Raw genomic sequence first — 21,179 nt, forward strand, 5'->3', positions numbered from 1 at the left:
AGCAACCTTGCTGTAATCACTTATTAGTTGCAGGAGTTATTTGTCAATTTTTCCAGATTTTCTATATGGACAATCTCATTTGTAAAAGACTAGTTAGGTTCCTAGAGAAACTTAAGCTGAATATTGATATGCAGAAACAACTGCCATGTTGATGGTTTCACATTCTTTAAATTGTAAGTGTGCTGTTAAAAAAAAAAAAAACATATGTCACAATGATGTGATTTACATGATAAAAAGTTCTTTTATTGGTGTACAGTTAAGAAATTATATTGGGCCGGGTGCAGTGACTCACGCCTGTAATCCCAGCACTTTGGGAGGCCGAGGCGGGCGGATCACGAGGTCAGGAGATCAAGACCACGGTGAAACCCCGTCTCTACTAAAAATACAAAAAATTAGCCGGGCGTGGTGGTGGGTGCCTGTAGTCTCAGCTACTTGGGAGGCTGAGGCAGGAGAATGGCGTGAACCCAGGAGGCAGAGCTTGCAGTGAGCCAAGATTGCACCACTGCACTCCAGCCTGGGTGACAGAGCGAGACTCCGTCTCAAAAAAAAAAAAAAGAAATTATATTGAAGAACTTTCTCCATAACTAGTGAGAGTATTTAAAAGGTTAAGCCCATAAATTAATGTTCTGGTTGTCCCTTTTACTTGTCTGCTCAAGCTGCTATTACACAATATCATAGCTTGGGTGATTGAAACAATAGACATTTATTCTCACAGTTCTGTATACTGGCAAGTCCAAGATCAAGATGCTGCCTATTTAGGTTACTGGTGAAGACTCTCCTCCTGGCTTACGGATGGCCACCTTCTCACTGTATCCTTAAAGGCAGAGAGAGAGAGAGATAGACTGAGAGAAAAAATGCTACTCTCTTTCTAATAAAGACACAAGGACACTAATTGCATCATGCAGGCCCTACTGTCATGAATTCAACTAACCCTAAGTAGCTTGCAAAGGCTACAACTCCAGAGACAATCACAATGAAATGAAGGCTTCGGCATATAAATTTTGGGTGGAGAAATAATTCAACCCATATCTCCCCAAAGATATTTATATGTTTTATATATGTATAACTTTCTTCACTTCTTTTTTAATACAAAACTCTTTAGTTCTCATTTTTCTGTCTGTATTTGAAGACAACAAAATAACTTCTTTAAATCACTTTACTTTTAAGCATACTTAAGTTTTAAAAATAAATTTTGCTGAAAACAGTGGGTAGTAATAACAATAGCTAATATTTATTGATATTTGCCAATGGCATAGGCAGAGGCAATGTTCTAAGAGCTTTCAGGTACTAAACATATTTAATTCTCACGAAAACTCTATGAGGTAGCCAATATTATTTTCATTTTACAGAAAAGAAAACTGTTTCTAAGAGAGTCTAAATAGCTTGTTTGGAAACACATAAGGGGCCAAGTTTTGAAGCTATGCAGCCTGGTTCCAGATCACATACTCCTAATCATACACCTATAATGTACCTATACTATTATAACATTAGATAACAAATACTTTGTCTTGTTTTAAGACTACAAATTTAAAGGATAATTGGAAAAGTTTCTCTTGCCTAGAGAAAAATACAATTTTTTAAGAGAATGTTTCATAACTATGTGTATTACACTTACTGAAATAGTTATATTTATACTTCCCTGAATCAATGTATTCTAAATATGCTTCAAAATAAATCTGAAGAAATATGTCTCCTTAGACATCAAATGATAGGCAATAACTGGATGTATATCTGATGGAAGTATTTTCCCTCATATTCGATTAACATTTTAAATTATGTGCTATGGTTAATTATAACACATCAAAAATAATTGAAAAGTTTTCTTATATTGTACAATTAATAAAATATTACAGACTTGTAAAATCTATGATAAATCATTTTTATTTACAACTATCAGGCATTGGTGCCATTTAGTAATGTAATATGCATAACCTACAATTGCTTTTTGGTCTTTGATAGGTTAATCTCTTCTCACAGACAAATTGCAGGCACAAACTCACCTTAGCTGCTTTAGCATACTCACTTTACATTTGATTTGTCTAACTCAAAGGTCTTTACATAACAACAACAACAAAAATCTACTCATGTAAATTTACTCTTCCAGGTAAAATAGTATAATAACAAACATATGGGTTACATAGGCCATACCAGATGGTGTAGGCCTGTGCTCACATAGTTTGTGCATAGAGAACAAGATAAAGCACAGTGTTGTAAATCTTCATTTGTACCCTGTCTGGAACAGAAGTTCTTATTGTTCCATCAAACTGTCCAGTCTATTACTAAGATCTGTCACATTTTCTTTTATAACATTTCTTTTATTTATAGCGAAAAAATTCGACCAGTTTTCTGTCATTTGAATCACTGCCATGTGATCTTCATGATCTGCCTTAGAAGTAGCCCACAACATTATCGTTTAATTTCTTCTTCAACCACAGTTGCTATCCTATTCTAAAATCACACACTTTATTTATAGATACAGGACAACTTTTTCACCCTTGTATTTTCCCATCATAAATGTTGCTGCTTGGATTGTACTAACTAAACAATAGACAAAGCACTTTTAATGTCATTGGTTCCAGATTGGGAAGTTTTCTGGTCTGTTCTTGGCAAGGGTGGTGACGACAGATGCTAAAAAAGCTGATATTCAGAAGCTGGACATTAGATGCTATAAGGAAAGTGCACTGAGTCTGTATCAGACCTGAATATGGTTATCTTGCCATGTACAGGTACCACTCCAACTGTAAGAGGAAAGAAAGGTAAACAAAACTCAATAATATCACATTCAACCGGAGTCTAAAGATATATATTTTAAATAAATTTAAACATGGATTCATTGATAGAAAAGACTGGTCTCAAGATCTTTTCTTTCAAAAAGTGTATACATGAGGCAGTAATTTAGATAGCTAAATATTAGGTAGGTTAAATTATATGATATTACCATTTTAGTAAGTCAAAAAGATCAAGTATCAGCAGTTTCATAAGGTTTTGCCTAATACTGAGGTTATAAAATACAACGACCCAAATTTTTATTGAGAATAATGAGGACCATTGTTATGCAAATAGATGACAAAAACAGCAAGACACAGTATCTAATGTCACATCATCTAACTCATTCGTCAGGATAAGGTGTCACTCATTACCTTCATTTTCAGCTATTGCTTACATCTCACAGTTCCCAGAAGACTGTCACAGAGAAGATTAAAAAGTGGCAATATAAATCACAACTTCTCCTATCTAATACCATAGTTTCCAAACATTATGCTGACAAATGATGAGAGTATTATAAACTCTTCAGTTCAATTATCCAACACTCCACCAGTAGTTAGCAAAAATAGGGTGAAACAAAACACATTCTGAAACAAATGCCAAGGTTAAAAATACTGCTTCCAAGTCTATAAACTTATTACATGCTATTAGAAAGTGCCAACAGTTTTCCTTTCCCAGTACTTTCATTTTAGTTTAAATCGATTGGAATTACCACATTAAATCTGTGCCTTTGAGAGCTCAGCATGGGAATAAGCAGCCAGATTAAACACAGTATGGTCAGCAAACTCACACAATATAATTATTTGTTCTTGTCATTCTAAGCTCTTCACTTGAATCCCCATGTATTTAAGGAACACACTGTTTTCAAAGCACTGCATTACGTGCTATGAAGAAAACAAAAATTATAAAACTTTTTCCCTCAAAGAGTTTACATTCTAATTTTAGAGACAAGATACGAATGTTTCTGTGGGTTTTGTTAAATAAATTTACTTTAAATGGCATGTTAAGATAGCAAACAAGAGAAGTGTCACGAGGCAGTACATGATTGTCATACGTGTATAGTACAAATGCTAATTAATGTTAGAATTCAGGGAGGGAAAGACCGCTCCAGGAAATACTTGTGCATGAAGTGGGATTTTGTGCTTCTTTTATAGTATCACTGGTGTTTAGATGAAGAAAAAGGGAGAGCAATTGCTTTCATTCTGGATCCTGTGGGCTTGGGCTAGTTTGATCTTGAAAATGAGAGAAAATAGAAAGCCTTTGTGTCTCCCCAAAATTCATATGTGAGAATCCAAACCCTTGAGCATTATGAGGTAGAACCTTTGGGAACTGATTAGATCACAAAGGCAGAGACCTCATGATGGGGATTAATTCCCTCATAAAAGAGAACAGAGAGAACTGGTTAGCCCCTTCCACCATGTAAGGACACAGCAAAAAGGCACCATCTATGAACCAGACAGGGAGCCCTTTCCAGACAGTGAATCTTCTGGTGCCTTGATCTTGGACTTCCCAGCCTCTAGGACTGTAAGAAATACATTTTTCTTGTTTATAAGCGACGTAGGTTATGTTATTTTGTTATACTCGACCAAACAGACTGAAACAATGCTCAAAGAAAATGAATAATTTATTCACGATCATAAGATAAAACTTAAAATCTGGAACCTTAAGCCAAGTCTTCCTGCAGAAAGGCCAATGTTTTTTAAAAAATATCATCCCGATACACTGTTTCCAATTACATTTAGAGATTTACAATTCCCATAGCATACCTTAAAAAATAATGCCAACTTCAATGGGGAAAATACAGTCGTTAGGATATATGTTGACGAGTTGAATCAATCTAATCAATCAATCAAAGGCACTCCTCCACATTTTTTCCCCAAATACAGATGTCTTTAGTTTCTTATAAGAATCATATTGTAAAATTCAGTAACTTTGAGTTTTCAGTCCTAAATTAGATAACCATCATGTTTTAAAAGATGAATTACCTAAAAGATGCTATTAGAATAAGGATTTAAAGAAACATATTGATTTGGGTATGCATGGGTGCGTCTTTAAAAGCTTTAATATTCTTTTGGCTTATTTAGAATAAAGTTTTATATTTACAGACTTCCAAAGTCAGCTCTAGTTATGCCAAAAACTGTAAAATGTCTGAGATTGCATTCTCTTGTTAGCCACTCTCTCACTCTGTCACAATTTCATGAATGTTGGTAGAACATCTGAGACTCCTAGATGAGAGATGAATAGTTTTTCACCCACATCAATAGCAGTAGCCACAGTGTCAGCATTTTGGGGCTGGTTACCAAAGCCTCAATTAACACAGGGTAATGTGAAGAGAGCCAAATGACACAAGCCCACACAACGTTGTGGGTTGTGTTACAGGAAAGGAACCTGAGCTTAGAGAATCAGGAGCTTTAATGACGGCAGTAATTGTGCTTACCATTTGCTCCAGAGACATTTTTATTGTACTAGATAGTAAGCATGGCTGTACTTTGATCTAAAGAGAGATCCTCTCTGTCTTCCAAGGTATGATGCCAACATCTAGAACAAAGGACAGTCAAAGTTTTGCTTATAAGATGTGCAGAACCACTAGAAACCCATGGAAAATTGTCTCCCAACAAATTGATCCACACCTGCTTCAAGCTGCCTGCTAGATTGTTCCAAAATTTGTTTTATGAGTTGAACTGTTTAGTTAAGAATCTAACTACCTCATATGTTCCCTAGTTGCATGTAATTTTACTGGGAATGTAATTTATGTTATTCTCTCCATGGAATTTCACTGGAAAGAAAAGTCAAACTGCCATGATAAACATGAATTTAATCCGTTTTCTGAAACTATTCCTTCTCAAAAACAGAAACTTGATTCTTTCCTGAAGGTTCAAACCTCACTCAGGTTCTAGGGTCAACACAATCCCATTTCAGACCTCAAGTGATCCCATCTTGATTCAACCTTGCTACACACCTTCTGGTTCCCTAAGATGTCAACCTTGATAACTGCACCAGTAGATGTGTTTTTCTCAGTCTGAGATTTTGTTTTGTTCCTCCAGAAACTCCAAGACCTAAGTCCTGGACCTACACCCATCCCAGCGTCTGGGTCATGCTCCAGCTGTGAGAATTTTGTAACTGACTAGTTGCCTCCATTGTCATCACGTTTATCCTACTGCCACTCTCCTTAGTCCTTTGCCCACCCTCTTTTTGGTTAATGTCTTCTGTTTGGGCATTAGCCAAATTCCTTTGAATGTTTTTTTAATCACTGATCGGAGATACCAGCTTTCTACTATCACCACACTCCCCATTCATTTGTTTATTCAACAAGTAGTTCCTAAAGGACAACTAAGTTTGCAGATCTAAGCCAGGATGTGATTTTGCAATGGAATCCCAAAATACTATAACTGACTGATCCTGATTACCTGACTAGTACTGTCTATTATCTACTCCTGAGGAGATATCAAGCTCCTGCCCTGAGCAGTGTCTGTGCTCTGGGTCTGGCACTAGACCTTAAAAGTTCACTCTGAGAAATATCATTCTTTGTTAGTACCAGATCCTCCCTTAAATTCCCAATTTCTTTCATAATTTTCTATTTGAAAGACTTTGTTTGTTCTGAACATTTTAATAGCACTGGATATTGCAACCCTTAGTTAAATTTCTCATAACACTTTTCTGTAAAATACTAAATTAGAGAGATCATGATGTCATTTGCCATAGTATGCTCAGTTCACAGTTATTATAAGGTGTTGTCACCTACAAAAATCTAGCATTTGCACCTGTACAATGCAAAAAATTGTTTTCCAATATTAAGGTCTTCTAATATTTTGAAGTTATATTAAATTTTCATTAAAGCTTCATTCCTTCTTATAAAATTCCACAAATGGAACTACCTACATACATATTCACATCCTCATAAGTCTCCTCTTGTCTACAAAACAGTACTATACAGCTATCTGATTTAAAAACCTTTTGTTTCTTAAAACAGCTTGCCTTCTCAAATTGTATATGTATATATTTAAGAGTGTAAGTTTCTGTGTGCGTGTTCCCTCTGATGTGGGTTTTTATGCTTCACTGCCAAAGTAATACTTTCCAATTTCTAATCAACTTTAAAGGAAAAAAGTTATTTACTTGGAAATATTCACAGTTTAGAAAAATCTGAGCCCTAAGTCTAACAAAATGTTGGAGGATTGTAAACCCAATAACACAAAATAAACTCCAAAATATGTGCGAATATAGTCAATATATATCTAACACAGTGTGGATAATATATACCCTTATTATAACAGGTTATCTGATCTACACAGGTCAATGATTAGAAAAATAAAATCCTCATCACATGAACCACAATTAAATCTATTTTGTTTGCTAGTTACAGAAATTGGCAAAGATCATCATAACCTCATGGTAGTTCAATTCTGCCAGAAAAGCACAAAGCCAAACAATCAGGAAACAATTTCTATTTTAAATCATTCAGGGTGCCAAGACAAAGTACCATAGACTGGGGTGGCTTATAGATGGCAGAAATGTATTCCTCACAGTTCTGGAGGCTGGAAGACCAAGATCAGGGCACCAGCATGGTTGCACGCTGGTGAAGCTCCTCTTCCAGGTTTCAGACCACCATTATCTCATTGTATACTCAAATAAAGGAAGAAGGCTAGAGAGCTCTCTGTGGTCTCTTTTGTAAGGACACTAACCGCATTCATGAAGGCTCAACCCTCTTTTATATCCCAAAGGCTCCACATCATAAAAACATAATATTGGGGGTTATGATTTCAAAATATAAATTTGGAGGTGGGGAGTGTGAACACAAATATTTAATTCATTGTACATAACACTAACAGCAATTAGTTCCCTTTTTTTTTTTTTTTTTTTTTTTTGAGACAGGGTCTCACTCACACCCTAGCTGCAGTGGCAGAATTATGGCTCACTGCAGCCTTGACCTCCCAGGCTCAAGTGATCCTCCCACCTCAGCCTTCTGAGTGCTGGGACTACAGGCAAGGGCCATGACACCTAACCAGGTCTATTTTTGTATTTTAAGTAGAGACGGGGTTTCACCCTGTTGCCAGGCTGGTCTTGAACTCCTGAGCTCAGGGGATCCAGCCACCTAGGCCTCCTAAAGTGCTGGGATTACAGGCATGAGCCATGGCACCCGGCCAGTCCCCTTTTCTGTTAAATGGAATGCATCTCTCAGTCTTAAATTTTAACCAGATTAAAAGCATTGCCTGAAATTTATTTCCAAGAAGCTGCAAACCCTTATGATAATGGCCAAGCAAATGAAACATAATTTGTCCTGAATATTCAGTTGGACATGCACAAGAAATCCTTCCTCTGATTACATTTTTGTTAACACTGGACTCCTCCCAACAGAAACCACATTTTATACATAAAAACAGTACTCTTGATTCCTTCAACTATTTTTTCCTCTTTCCTGAATTTTCGTAAACTACCTCATATCTTTTGAGAAATAATAAAGTATAAATAGATGAATGGATGACCATGAGAACAGATTCATAATAGAATACAGAGATAAATAATACATCAATAGAATAAAGAAAGTAGATTATAGATAGATACATAAATACATAAATATATGAGTGACCCAGCACTATTTAATGAAAAATATGTCATTCGTCATTTATGTGTCAAACTGCTTCTGTCATATATCAAGTGTCCATGTACAGGTTTGCTTCTGAGCTCTCTATGGTGCTGCATTGGGTCTACTTGCCTTCCTATATCTTAATCACTGCAATTTATTATATATGTTGACATCTGGTAGAGCAAGTAATTTCATCATTTACTTCTTTGATATGTGTATTCTCCATTCTTGACCCTTTGCACTTATGTATAAATTTTAGAATCTGCCTTCCAACTTGACCACACAAAAATCTTATTGAGATTTTGATTGGAATTACATTCAAGCTCTAGATTATTATTAAGTTTTTCAATCCATGTTTATGTCATATTTCCCTATAGAGAGCTTTCTAATTTATCTCAGTAATGTATAATAGTGTTATACATTGGTAGTCCTGCATACTTTTAGATAAATTTGTTCCTAGGTATGTTATAGTTTTTATACTATTTGAATACCTTCTAAATTTTATATTCTATTTCTTGTTTGTGAAAAATAAATTGATTTTTTAATAATTCACTTTAAATCCAGAAATTTTGCTAGGCTCATTAATTCTAATAATTAGTATGTGGATCCTCTTTGAACTCCTATGTAAATGATCTTGTCTACCAAGAATAACATCAGTTTTGTTTCTTCTTTCCAAACTTTTTGTTTTGTTTTGTTTCTCTCTTGCTCTACTGAACTGGCTAACACTTCCAATACAATGTTGTTCAGATGTGGTTAAAGATGAAATAATTTTGTAAATTATTCAATATTTTCAACATTCATTATATTATTTATTGTAAGTTTATTGTAGGTATCCAGTATCTTCTCCTAGTTTGCTTAGTTTCTTTTTAAAAGGATACAGAATTTTTATCAAATGCATTTTCTGTATCTGCTGATAGGACTGTATCATTTTTCTTTAATAATCTAATCATGTTGGGGATTTCATTAACTGATTGTCCAAAGTTAATCTATGAATGAGATCCTGGAAGAAATCCAACTTTACCATAATATATTATGCCTCTATAAAGATTGGGATTCTGTTTGCCAACATTTGCTAATATTTTGTTTAGAGAATTTTTTATCTTTGTTCATAATGATATTGACCTATAAATTGTCTTTCTTGTACTGTCCTTATCTGGTTTTGTTATCAAGGTTACTAGTCTTATTATTTAGTCGGGAAATATTCCCAATTTTTCTTTCCTCTTGAATGGCAGAACTTATTAGAAAAGCTAATTTGACCTAGACGGCTTTTTTCAGAAAATGCTGATTACTGATTCAGTTTCCTTAATGATTAATAATTGTCCAAGTTTCTCTTTCTTTCTGACTAATTTTTGATTAGTTATAATTTTCAAATTTTTTGATACATTTTCAAATTTATTGATATGTGACTAATAATGTCCAGTCATTGCTTAGCTTCTCCAATATCCCTAATATTGTACTTTTCTCACAGCAGATGTTGACAATTTGTGTCTTTTCTTTGCTCATTCTCATCAGAAGTTTGTCAGTGTTATTAGTCTTTTTAAAAAAGAGACTTTGGTGTTACTCATTCTCTCTATAACTTCTGCCTTATAATTAATATGTTCTCCCTTCCACCTTAATGAACTTATCATTCTTTTTTAATTTTTTTTTTTTTGAGATGGAGTTTCGCTCTTGTCACCCAGGCTGGAGTACAATGGCACGATCTCGGCTCACTGCAACCTCCACCTCCCAGGTCCAAGCTATTCTCCTGCCTCAGCCTCCCAAGTAGCTGGGATTACAGGCATGCACCACCACGCCTGGCTAATTTTGTATTTTTAGTAGAGACTGAGTTTTACCATGTTGGCCAGGCTGGTCTCAAACTCCAGACCTCAGCTGATCCGCCTGCCTCAGCATCCCAAATTGCTGGGATTATAGGTGTGAGCCACCACACCCGGCCTTAAATTCTTAAAATGGATGCTTAGTTTAATTTTTGACCATTTTGAATACATACATTTAAACCTCTGAATATGTCTCTACAAATTGCTTACTTCAAGTTTTGGCATGTAGTACTTTCTTTATTGTGTGGATGAAAATATTTCCAATCTTTTATTGTAATTGTTTCTTTAAAGGTTTTGGCAGTTCCTAATTTATCTTGAATATTCAAAAAGAACTTGCATTTGTCATGGGAAAAGAAGAAAATAGAAGGGCTCACCTAACGTACCCTCATATGAATCATATTCAAGCCCTTCCTTTGTCAACTATCTCCCTCTCCAACCTACTGTGAGCTCAGATCAGTGGTATTGTTTAGTATCCATTTAGCTGCAATAGTAATACTAATTAACTTATTAATTAAACTCATTACTTCTCCCTCATCCCTTCTCCTATTTTATCAGCTATATTAAATGTAGAAATAACTGGTCTTACATTAAATCCAGAAGGAGAAGTAAGACAAAGATTAACAATAAAAAGATCTGATAAAAATATAATTCCTTGTAGGATTTTAATGGTTTTAGGTCTAACATTTAAGTCTTTAATCCAACTTGAATTAATTTTTGTATAAGGTGTAAGGAAGGGATCCAGTTTCAGCTTTCTACATATGGCTAGCCAGTTTTCCCAGCACCATTTATTAAATAGGGAATCCTTTCCCCATTTCTTGTTTTTGTCAGGTTTGTCAAAGATCAGATAGTTGTAGATATGCGGCATCATTTCTGAGGGCTCTGTTCTGTTCCATTGATCTATGTCTCTGTTGTGGTACCACTACCATGCTGTTTTGGTTACTGTAGCCTTGTAGTATAGTTTGAAGTCAGGTAGCCTGATGCCTCCAGCTTTGTTCTTTTGGCTTAGGATTGACTTGGCAATGCGGGCTCTTTTTTGGTTCCATATGAACTTTAAAGTAGTTTTTTCCAATTCTGTGAAGAAAGTCATTGGTAGCTTGATGGGGATGGCATTGAATATATAAATTATCTTGGGCAGTATGGCCATTTTCACAATATTGATTCTTCCAACCCATGAGCATGGAATGTTCTTCCATTTGTTTATATCCTCTTTTATTTCACTGAGCAGTGGTTTGTAGTTCTCCTTGAAGAGGTCCTTCACATCCCTTGTAAGTTGGATTCCTAGGTATTTTATTCTCTTTGAAGCAATTGTGAATGGGAGTTCACTCATGATTTGGCTCTCTGTTTGTCTGTTATTGGTGTACAAGAATGCTTGTGATTTTTGTACATTGATTTTGTATCCTGAGACTTTGCTGAAGTTGCTAACCAGCTTAAGGAGATTTTGGGCTGAGACAATGGGGTCTTCTAGATATACAATCATGTCATCTGCAAACAGGGACAATTTGACTTCCTCTTTTCCCAGTTGAACACCCTTTATTTCCTTCTCCTGCCTGATTGCTCTGGCCAGAACTTCCAGCACTATGTTGAATAGGAGCGGTGAGAGAGGGCATCCCTGTCTTGTGCCAGTTTTCAGAGGGAATGCTTCCAGTTTTTGCCCATTCAGTATGATATTGGCTGTGGGTTTGTCACAGATAGCTCTTATTATTTTGAGATACATCCCATCAATACCTAATTTATCAGGACATAGGCGTGGGCAAGGACTTCATGTCTAAAACACCAAAAGCAATGGCAACAAAAGCCAAAATTGACAAATGGGATCTCATTAAACTAAAGAGCTTCTGCACAGCAAAAGAAACTACCATCAGAGTGAACAGGCAACCTACAGAATGGGAGAAAATTTTTGCAACCTACTCATCTGACAAAGGGCTAATATCCAGAATTTACAATGAACTCAAACAAATTTACAAGAAAAAAACAAACAGCCCCATCAAAAAGTGGGCAAAGGACATGAACAGACACTTCTCAAAAGAAGACATTTATGCAGCCAAAAAACACATGAAGAAATGCTCATCATCACTGGCCATCAGAGAAATGCAAATCAAAACCACAGTGAGATACCATCTCACACCAGTTAGAATGGCCATCATTAAAAAATCAGGAAACAACAGGTGCTGGAGAGGATGTGGAGAAATAGGAACACTTTTACACTGTTGCTGGGACTGTAAACTAGTTCAACCATTGTGGAAGTCAGTGTGGAGATTCCTCAGGGATCTAGAACTAGAAATACCATTTGACCCAGCCATCCCATTACTGGGTATATACCCAAAGGACTATAAATCATGCTGCTATAAAGACACATGCACACGTATGTTTATTGAAGCACTATTCACAATAGCAAAGACTTGGAACCAACCCAAATGTCCAACAACGATAGACTGGATTAAGAAAATGTGGCACATATACACCATGGAATACTATGCAGCTGTAAAAAATGATGAGTTCATGTCCTTTGTAGGGATATGGATGAAACTGGAAACCATCATTCTCAGTAAACTATCGCAAGGACAAAAAACCAAACACTGCATGTTCTCACTCATAGGTGGGAATTGAACAATGAGAACTCACGGACACAGGAAGGGGAACATCGCACTCCAGGGACTGTTGTGGGGTTGGGTTAGGGGGGAGGGACAGCATTAGGAGATATACCTAATGCTAAATGACGAGTTAATTGGTGCAGGAAATCAACATGGCACATGGATACATATGTAACAAACTTGCACATTGTGCACATGTACCCTAAAACATAAAGTATAATAAAAAAAAGATGCTAAAAAAAATATAATTCCTTTTACTTAATGATACAAAAATGGACATAGAAATTGTATTATTTTAGTTAAGCAACATATTTCTATTAATAATAACAATGGATATCTGTTAAAATCAAAACTGAAGTCTATTGGACACCTACCTTACTTTATACACAAAAATTAATGTGAGTTTTGATCATCCATAGATCTAAATGTAAGAGTGAAAACTAAGTCTCATATAATAAAATGTAGAAGAATATATTTGCAACTTTGTGGTTCACATAGGTTCCTTAGAGAATCCCCAAAATCAATAATCATTAAAGAAAAGGGTGATAAATTAACTTTCACTAACATTAAAAATTTCCACTTATCCAAGTCACCATTAAGGAAATGGATAGGCAAGCCACACTGGGAGAAAAATATTCATATCTTACAAATAACTTGACTCCAAAATATATAAGAACTATTATAAATCAATAATCAAAAGTTTAACACAACTTAATAAATGAGCAAAAGAAGCAGATACTTCACAAAAGAAAAGGTATAGTAATACCCAGAGAGAAAAATGAAAAGATGTTCAACATTATCAGGAAAAGGCAAATTAAAACCAGATAAGACTCTACTCACCACCTACGGAAATAGTTAAAATTTAAAAGGACTGACAATTATCAATTTTTGGCAAGAAAGTGGAACAAATGAACCGTCTCATACACATTGCTGATAGGGCTATAAAATGTTGCAACCACTTTGAAAGACTGTTTGGCAATATATTTTAAAGTTAAGCACATTATTACTATACAACTCAGCAATACCACTCATAGACATTTACCCAGCAGAAATGAAAATATATGTCAAAGAAAAGACTTGAGTTGAATAATTGTAACAGTTTTATTCATAATAGCCCAAAACAACACAACCCAAATGTTCACAGAAAACAGATAAAATGTTTTATATTCATATGATGAAATATTCTCTAGCAATACAATAAAATGAACTACTGATGCAAGCAACAATATGGGTTAATCTCAAAAGCATTCTGTTTAGAGAAAGAAGTCAAATTGCATACTATATGATTATGTTTATATATTTAATAAAATTCAAGAACAGGCAAAGCTAATCTATAATGATAGAGGTAAAAGATAATGGTGCCCACGGGGGAAGGGCTATGGAATTAACTGGCAAGGGGTAAGATAGAACAGTCTGGAAAGAGAAAAGTGTTCTAAAACTTGACTAATATGTTAGTTACAAGGATGTTGATTATAAAGGTATATAGAATGGCTAAATTCAACAAATTTTATACTCAAGGTTTATACATTCCACACTGTCAATTTTTAATGTATACAATTTGATGAGTTTGGAAATAAGAATATACCCATGAAACGATCGCTATAGTCTATGCCATAAACCTATGTATCAACTCCAAAAGTTTCTTCCTGCCGTCTTTCTGTTGTGTATGTGTGTGATAAGGACACTTAACATAAAATCTACACTCTTAGAAAAGTTTAAAGTATACAACAAAGTATGGTTAACCTCTTAAACAACATAAATGTATCATTTGTTGTAAATATTAATTAATGGTTAAACTACTAGAAAACTGGGAGGAAAAACCTTACCTATTTTTTTATTAGAGTGTGACCATTATGAAAAGATGACAGTGATATGTGTACAGCAGAATCTGCTTTTTTGCCTGCCCTTGGGGTATGGTTTGAATGTCCCCTTAAAACACAGGTTGAAATGTAATTGTCATTGTGACAGTATTAAGAGGTAGGACCTCTAAGAGGCATTAGGTGATGAGGACTCTGCACTCACAAATGAATTAATGCCATCATCTTGGGAGTGGGATATGAGAGCTTCACCCCCTTTTTCTATCTCTCTCATGTGCTCTCTGACCTTGTGATGCCTTCTGCTATGTTATAGTGCAGCAAGAAGGACCTCACCAGTCGTGGCCTCTCAATCTTTGAATCCTAGCTTCCAGAACCATGAACCAAATAAATCTCTTTTATTTATAAATTACTCAGTCTATGATATTTTGTTACTCAGTCTATGATATTTTGTTACAGGAGCAGAAAACAAACTATACCTTACTAAATTGTTCTTTAAGAATTAAATAGGACTGACTGTACCCTCCAAGCTCTAGCATGAGCACTTGACCAAGACTCACTCAGTAAGAGTATTCAGAAATCTAGTCACAGTAATACATTTGTAGATGCATTCACATAGCTCAAGATAAAACTACATACTCAGATTGGCTGGAATTCTTTGGGGAAAGAAACTTTTCTTTTTCTCTCTCTAGAGGTTGCTAAGTTCATCTTTGAAAACAGTTGGGATAAACTTTCCTGAGGATAAAATAAATACAGAGGAAAGAATAATTAAGAAATTAGAAAGCATCATTTGAGAACTTGAATCTGTTGTGTCTAGACTTATTTTAATTTCAACCAGTTTAAAGTAGCCTACTCTCATGTCCTGATATGATAGTAAAGATGGTGCTATTCACAAATTTAAAAGCAGAATTAAAAAGTAGAAATCACTGGGCATGGTGGCTCATGCCTGTAATCCCAGCACTTAGGGAGGCCAAGGCAGGTGGATCAAGTGAGGTCGGGAGTTCGAGACCAACTGACCAACATGGAGAAACCCCACCTCTACTAAAATACAAAATTAGCCAGGCGTGGTTTCCTGTAATCCCAGCTACTCGGGAAGCTGAGGCAGGAGAACTGCTTGACCCCAGGAGGCAGAGGTTGCAGTGAGCCAAGATCACGCCATTGCACTCCAGCCTGGGCAAAAAGAGCAAAACTCCATCTCAAAAAAAAAAAAAAAAAAAAGTAGCCTCATATTGTGCTCTACAGTTTACAAAAATGCTTTGATATACATTTAATTTCAATCAATTCTTACAGACACTTGTTAAAGTGATCAACTAGAAGAAAGGTTATCAGCAACAGAAGATGAAATGAATGAAATGAAGTGAGAAGAGAAGTTTAGAGAAAAAAGAATAAAAAGAAATGACAAAAGCCTCCAAGAAATATGGGACTATGTGAAAAGACCAAATCTACGTCTGATTGGTGTACCTGAAAGTGACAGAGAGAGTGGAACCAAGTTGAAAAACACTCTGTAGGATATTATCCAGGAGAACTTCCCCAATCTAGCAAGGCAGGCCAACATTCAAATTCAGGAAATACAGAGAACACCACAAAGATACTCCTCGAGAAGAGCAACTTCAAGACACATTATTGTCAGATTCACCAAAGTTGAAACGAAGGAAACAATGTTAAGGGCAGCCAGAGAGAAAGGTCGGGTTACCCACAAAGGGAAGCCCATCAGACTAACAGCAGATCTCTCGGCAGAAACTCTACAAGCCAGAAGAGAGTGGGGGCCAATACTCAACATTCTTAAAGAAAAGAATTTTCAACCCAGAATTTCATATCCAGCCGAACTAAGCTTCATAAGTGAAGGAGAAATAAAATACTTTACAGACAAGCAAATGCTGAGAGATTTTGTCACCACCAGGCCTGCCCTAAAAGAGCTCCTGAAGGAAGCACTAAACATGGAAAGGAACAACCGGTACCAGGCACTGCAAAATCATGCCAAATTGTAAAGACCATCAAGGCTAGGAAGAAACTGCATCAACTAACGAACAAAATAACCAGCTAACATCATAATGACAGGATCAAATTCACACAAAACAATATTAACTTTAAATGTAAATGAGCTAAATGCTCCCATTAAAACACACAGACTGGCAAATTGGATAAAGAGTCAAGACCCATCAGTGTGCTGTATTCAGGAAACCCATCTCACGTGCAGAGACACACATAGACTCAAAATAAAGGGATGGAGGAAGATCTACCAAGCAAATGGAAAACAAAAAAAGGCAGGGGTCGCAATCCTAGTCTCTGATAAAACAGACTTTAAACCAACAAAGATCAAAAGAGACAAAGAAGGCCATTACATGATGGTAAAGGGATCAATTAAAGAAGAAGAGCTAACTATCCTAAATATACATGCACCCAATACAGGAGCACCGAGATTCACAAAGCAAGTCCTTAGTGACCTACAAAGAGACTTAGACTCCCACACAATAATAATGGGAGACTTTAACACCCCACTGTCAACATTAGACAGATCAACGAGACAGAAAGTTAACAAGGATATCCAGAAATTGAACTCAGCTCTTCACCAAGCAGACCTAATAGACATCTACAGAACTCTCCACCTCAAATCAACAGAATATATATTCTTTTCAGCACCACACCACACATATTCCAAAATTGACCACATAGTTGGAAGTAAAGCACTCCTCAGCAAATGTAAAAGAACAGAAATTATAACAAACTGTCTCTCAGACCACAGTGCAATCAAACTAAAACTTAGGATTAAGAAACTCACTCAAAACCGCTCAACTACATGGAAACTGAACAACCTGCTCCTGAATGACTACTGGGTACATAACGAAATGAAGGCAGAAATAAAAATTTTCTTTAAAACCAATGAGAACAAAGACACAACATACCAGAATCTCTGGGACACATTCAAAGCAGTGTGTAGAGGGAAATTTATAGCACTAAATGCCCACAAGAGAAAGGAGGAAAGATCTAAAATTGACACCCTAACATCACAATTAAAAGAACTAGAGAAGCAAGAGCAAACACATTCAAAAGCTAGCAGACAGCAAGAAATAACTAAGATCAGAGCAGAACTGAAGGAGACAGAGACACGAAAAACCCTTCAAAAAAATCAATGAATCCAGGAGCTGGTTTTTTTAAAAGATCAACAAAATTGATAGATTGCTAGCAAGACTAATAAACAAGAAAAGAGAGAACAATCAAACAGACGCAATAAAAAATGACAGAGGGGATATCACCACCGATCCCACAGAAATACAAACTACCATCAGAGAATATTATAAACACCTCTACACAAATAAACTAGAAAATCTAGGAGAAATGGATAAATTCCTTGACACATACACACTCCCAAGACTAAACCAGGAAGAAGTTGAATCTCTGAATAGACTAATAACAGGCTCTGAAATTGAGACAATAATTAATAGCTTACCAACCAAAAAAAGTCCAGGACCAGGTGGATTCACAGCCGAATTCTACCAGAGGTACAAGGAGGAACTGGTACCATTCCTTCTGAAACTATTCCAATCAATAGAAAAAGAGGGAATCCTCCCTAACTCATTTTTTGAGGCCAGCATCATCCTGATACCAAAGCCTTGCAGAGACAAAACAAAAAAAGAGAATTTTAGACCAATATCCCTGATGAACATTGATGCGAAAATCCTCAGTAAAATACTGGCAAACGGAATCCAGCAGCACATCAAAAAGCTTATACACCATGATCAAGTGGGCTTCAACCCCAGGATGCAAGGCTGGTTCAACATACGCAAATCAATAAACGTAATCCAGCATATAAACAGAACCAAAGACAAAAACCCTATGGTTATCTCAATAGATGCAGAAAAGGCCTTTGACAAAATTCAACAACCCTTTATGCAAAAAACTCACAATAAATTAGGTATTGATGGGACGTATCGCAAAATAACAAGAGCTATCTATGACAAACCCACAGCCAATATCATACTGAATGGACAAAAACTGGAAGCATTCCCTTTGAAAACTGGCACAAGACAGGGATGCCCTCTCTCACCACTCCTATTCAACATAGTGTTGGAAGTTCTGGCCAGGGAAATCAGGCAGGAGAAGGAAATAAAGGGCATTCAATTAGGAACAGAGGAAGTCAAATTGTCCCTGTTTGCAGATGACATGACTGCATATCTAGAAAACCCCATCATCTCAGCCCAAAATCTCCTTAAGCTGATAAGCAACTTCAGCAAAGTCTCAGGATAGAAAATCAATGTTCAAAAATCACAAGCATTCTTATACACCAATAACAGGCAAACAGAGAGCCAAATCATGAGTGAACTCCCATTCACAATTGCTTCAAAGAGAATAAAATACCTAGGAATCCAACTTATAAGGGATGTGAAGGACCTCTTCAAGGAGAACTACAAACCACTGCTCAGTGAAATAAAACAGGATACAAACAAATGGAAGAACATTCCATGCTCATGGGTAGGAAGAATCAATATTGTGAAAATGGCCATACTGCCCAAGGTAATTTATAGATTCAATGCCATCCCCATCAAGCTACCAATGACTTTCTTCACAGAATTGGAAAAAACTACTTTAAAGTTCATATGGAACCAAAAAAGAGCCCACATCGCCAAGTCAATCCTAAGCCAAAAGAACAAAGCTGGAGGCATCACAATACCTGACTTCAAACTATACTACAAGGCTACAGTAACCAAAACAGCATGGTACTGGTACCTAAACAGAAATATAGAACAATGGAACAGAACAGAGCCCTCAGAAATGATGCCGCATATCTACAACTATCTGATCTTTGACAAACCTGACAAAAACAAGAAATGGGGAAAGGATTCCCTATTTAATAAATGGTGCTGGGGAAACTGGCTAGCCATATGTAGAAGGCTGAAACTGAATCCCTTCCTTACACCTTATACAAAAATTAATTCAAGATGGATTAAAGACTTACATGTTAGACCTAAAACCATAAAAACCCTAGAAGAAAACCTAGGCAATACCATTCAGGACACACGCATGGGCAAGACTTCATGTCTAAAACACCAAAAGCAATGGCAACAAAAGCCAAAATTGACAAATGGGATCTAATTAAACTAAAGAGCTTCTGCTCAGCAAAAGAAACTACCATCAGAGTGAACAGGCAACCTACAAAATAGGAGAAAATTTTTGCAATCTACTCATCTGACAAAGGGCTAATATCCAGAATCTACAATGAACTCAAACAAATTTACAAGAAAAAAACAAACAACCCCATCAAAAAGTGGACAAGGATACGAACAGACACTTCTCAAAAGAAGACATTTATGCAGCCAAAAAACACATGAAGAAATGCTCATCATCACTGGCTATCAGAGAAATGCAAATCAAAACCACAATGAGATACCATCTCACACCAGTTAGAATGGCCGTCATTAAAAAGTCAGGAAACAACAGGTGCTGGAGAGGATGTGGAGAAATAGGGACAGTTTTACACTGTTGGTGGGACTGTAAACTGGTTCAACCATTGTGGAAGTCAGTGTGGTGATTCCTCAGGGATCTAGAACTAGAAATACCATTTGACCCAGCCATCCCATTACTGGGTATACACCCAAAGGATTATAAATCATGCTACTATAAAGACACATGCACACATATGTTTATTGCAGTACTATTCACAATAGGAAAGACTTGGAACCAACCCAAATGTCCAACAATGATAGACTGGATTAAGAAAATGTGGCACATATACACCATGGAATGCTATGCAGCCATAGAAAATGATGAGTTCATGTCCTTTGTAGGGACATGGATGAAGCTGGAAACCATCATTCTCAGCAAACTATTGCAAGGACAAAAAACCAAACACCACATGTTCTCATTCATAGATGGAAACTGAACAATGAGAACACATGGACACAGGAAGGGGAACATCACACACCAGGGACTGTTGTGGTGTGGGGGTAGTGGGGAGGGATAGCATTAGGAGATATACCTAATGCTAAATGATGAATTAATGGGTGCAGCACACCAACATGGCACATGTACACATACATAACAAACCTGCAGGTTGTGCGCATGTACCCTAAAACTTAAAGTATAATAATAATAAAAAAAATTTGATAACCCATTTTAAAGTCATAATAATTGAGATCTAAGAATTTTCCAAGGCCTCATACTTTTAATGAATAAAGCATAAACTTGAATTCCTGACTTTAATAGGTATGCCATTTGCAAAATAATATAGACCCTTATTAAATATATTTTCACTTTATGTTTTACTGAATTGTCTGTTGTTTCTCAAATAATATTATGAACTGTCTTCTATGAACTACTGTGAGCTTGTTTTGGCAAGAATTCTTCAGCAACGCAGGGCCTAGTACCTTCCAACTGTAGTGATTGCTTCCACAAATACTGTTCACATAGTCTCCTTCCATGATCTGTAAACATTTATTTTGTAGAAATCAAATTACTATATTATTCTTTTAGAAACTTCCTAAATATTAGTTCAGAATCCTACTATATTTTCAAACAGTGGAACCTCCCAAATATTAGTTCAGAATCCTAATAGCTTTTCAAGAAGTGGAACCTCCGAAATATTAGTTCAGAATCCTGTCTCATTTTCAAGCAGTGA

At 36.1% G+C, this 21,179-nt stretch overlaps 1 long non-coding RNA gene across 2 annotated transcripts in view; it reads left to right on the forward strand.

The window, feature by feature from the left end:
• The first annotated feature begins 4,190 nt into the window (after positions 1 to 4,190).
• Positions 4,191 to 21,179, forward strand: part of LOC129488208 (uncharacterized) — a 51,025-nt gene continuing 34,036 nt past the window's right edge. For both annotated transcript variants that reach the window (XR_010122299.1, XR_008659614.2), the window contains exons 1-2: positions 4,191 to 4,290; positions 10,453 to 10,620. This is a non-coding gene — a long non-coding RNA (uncharacterized lncRNA). The remainder of the gene's footprint in view (positions 4,291 to 10,452; positions 10,621 to 21,179) is intronic.

The sequence above is a fragment of the Symphalangus syndactylus genome, chromosome 8 (assembly GCF_028878055.3).
Source record: "Symphalangus syndactylus isolate Jambi chromosome 8, NHGRI_mSymSyn1-v2.1_pri, whole genome shotgun sequence".
NCBI classification, from domain to species: Eukaryota; Metazoa; Chordata; class Mammalia; order Primates; family Hylobatidae; genus Symphalangus; species Symphalangus syndactylus.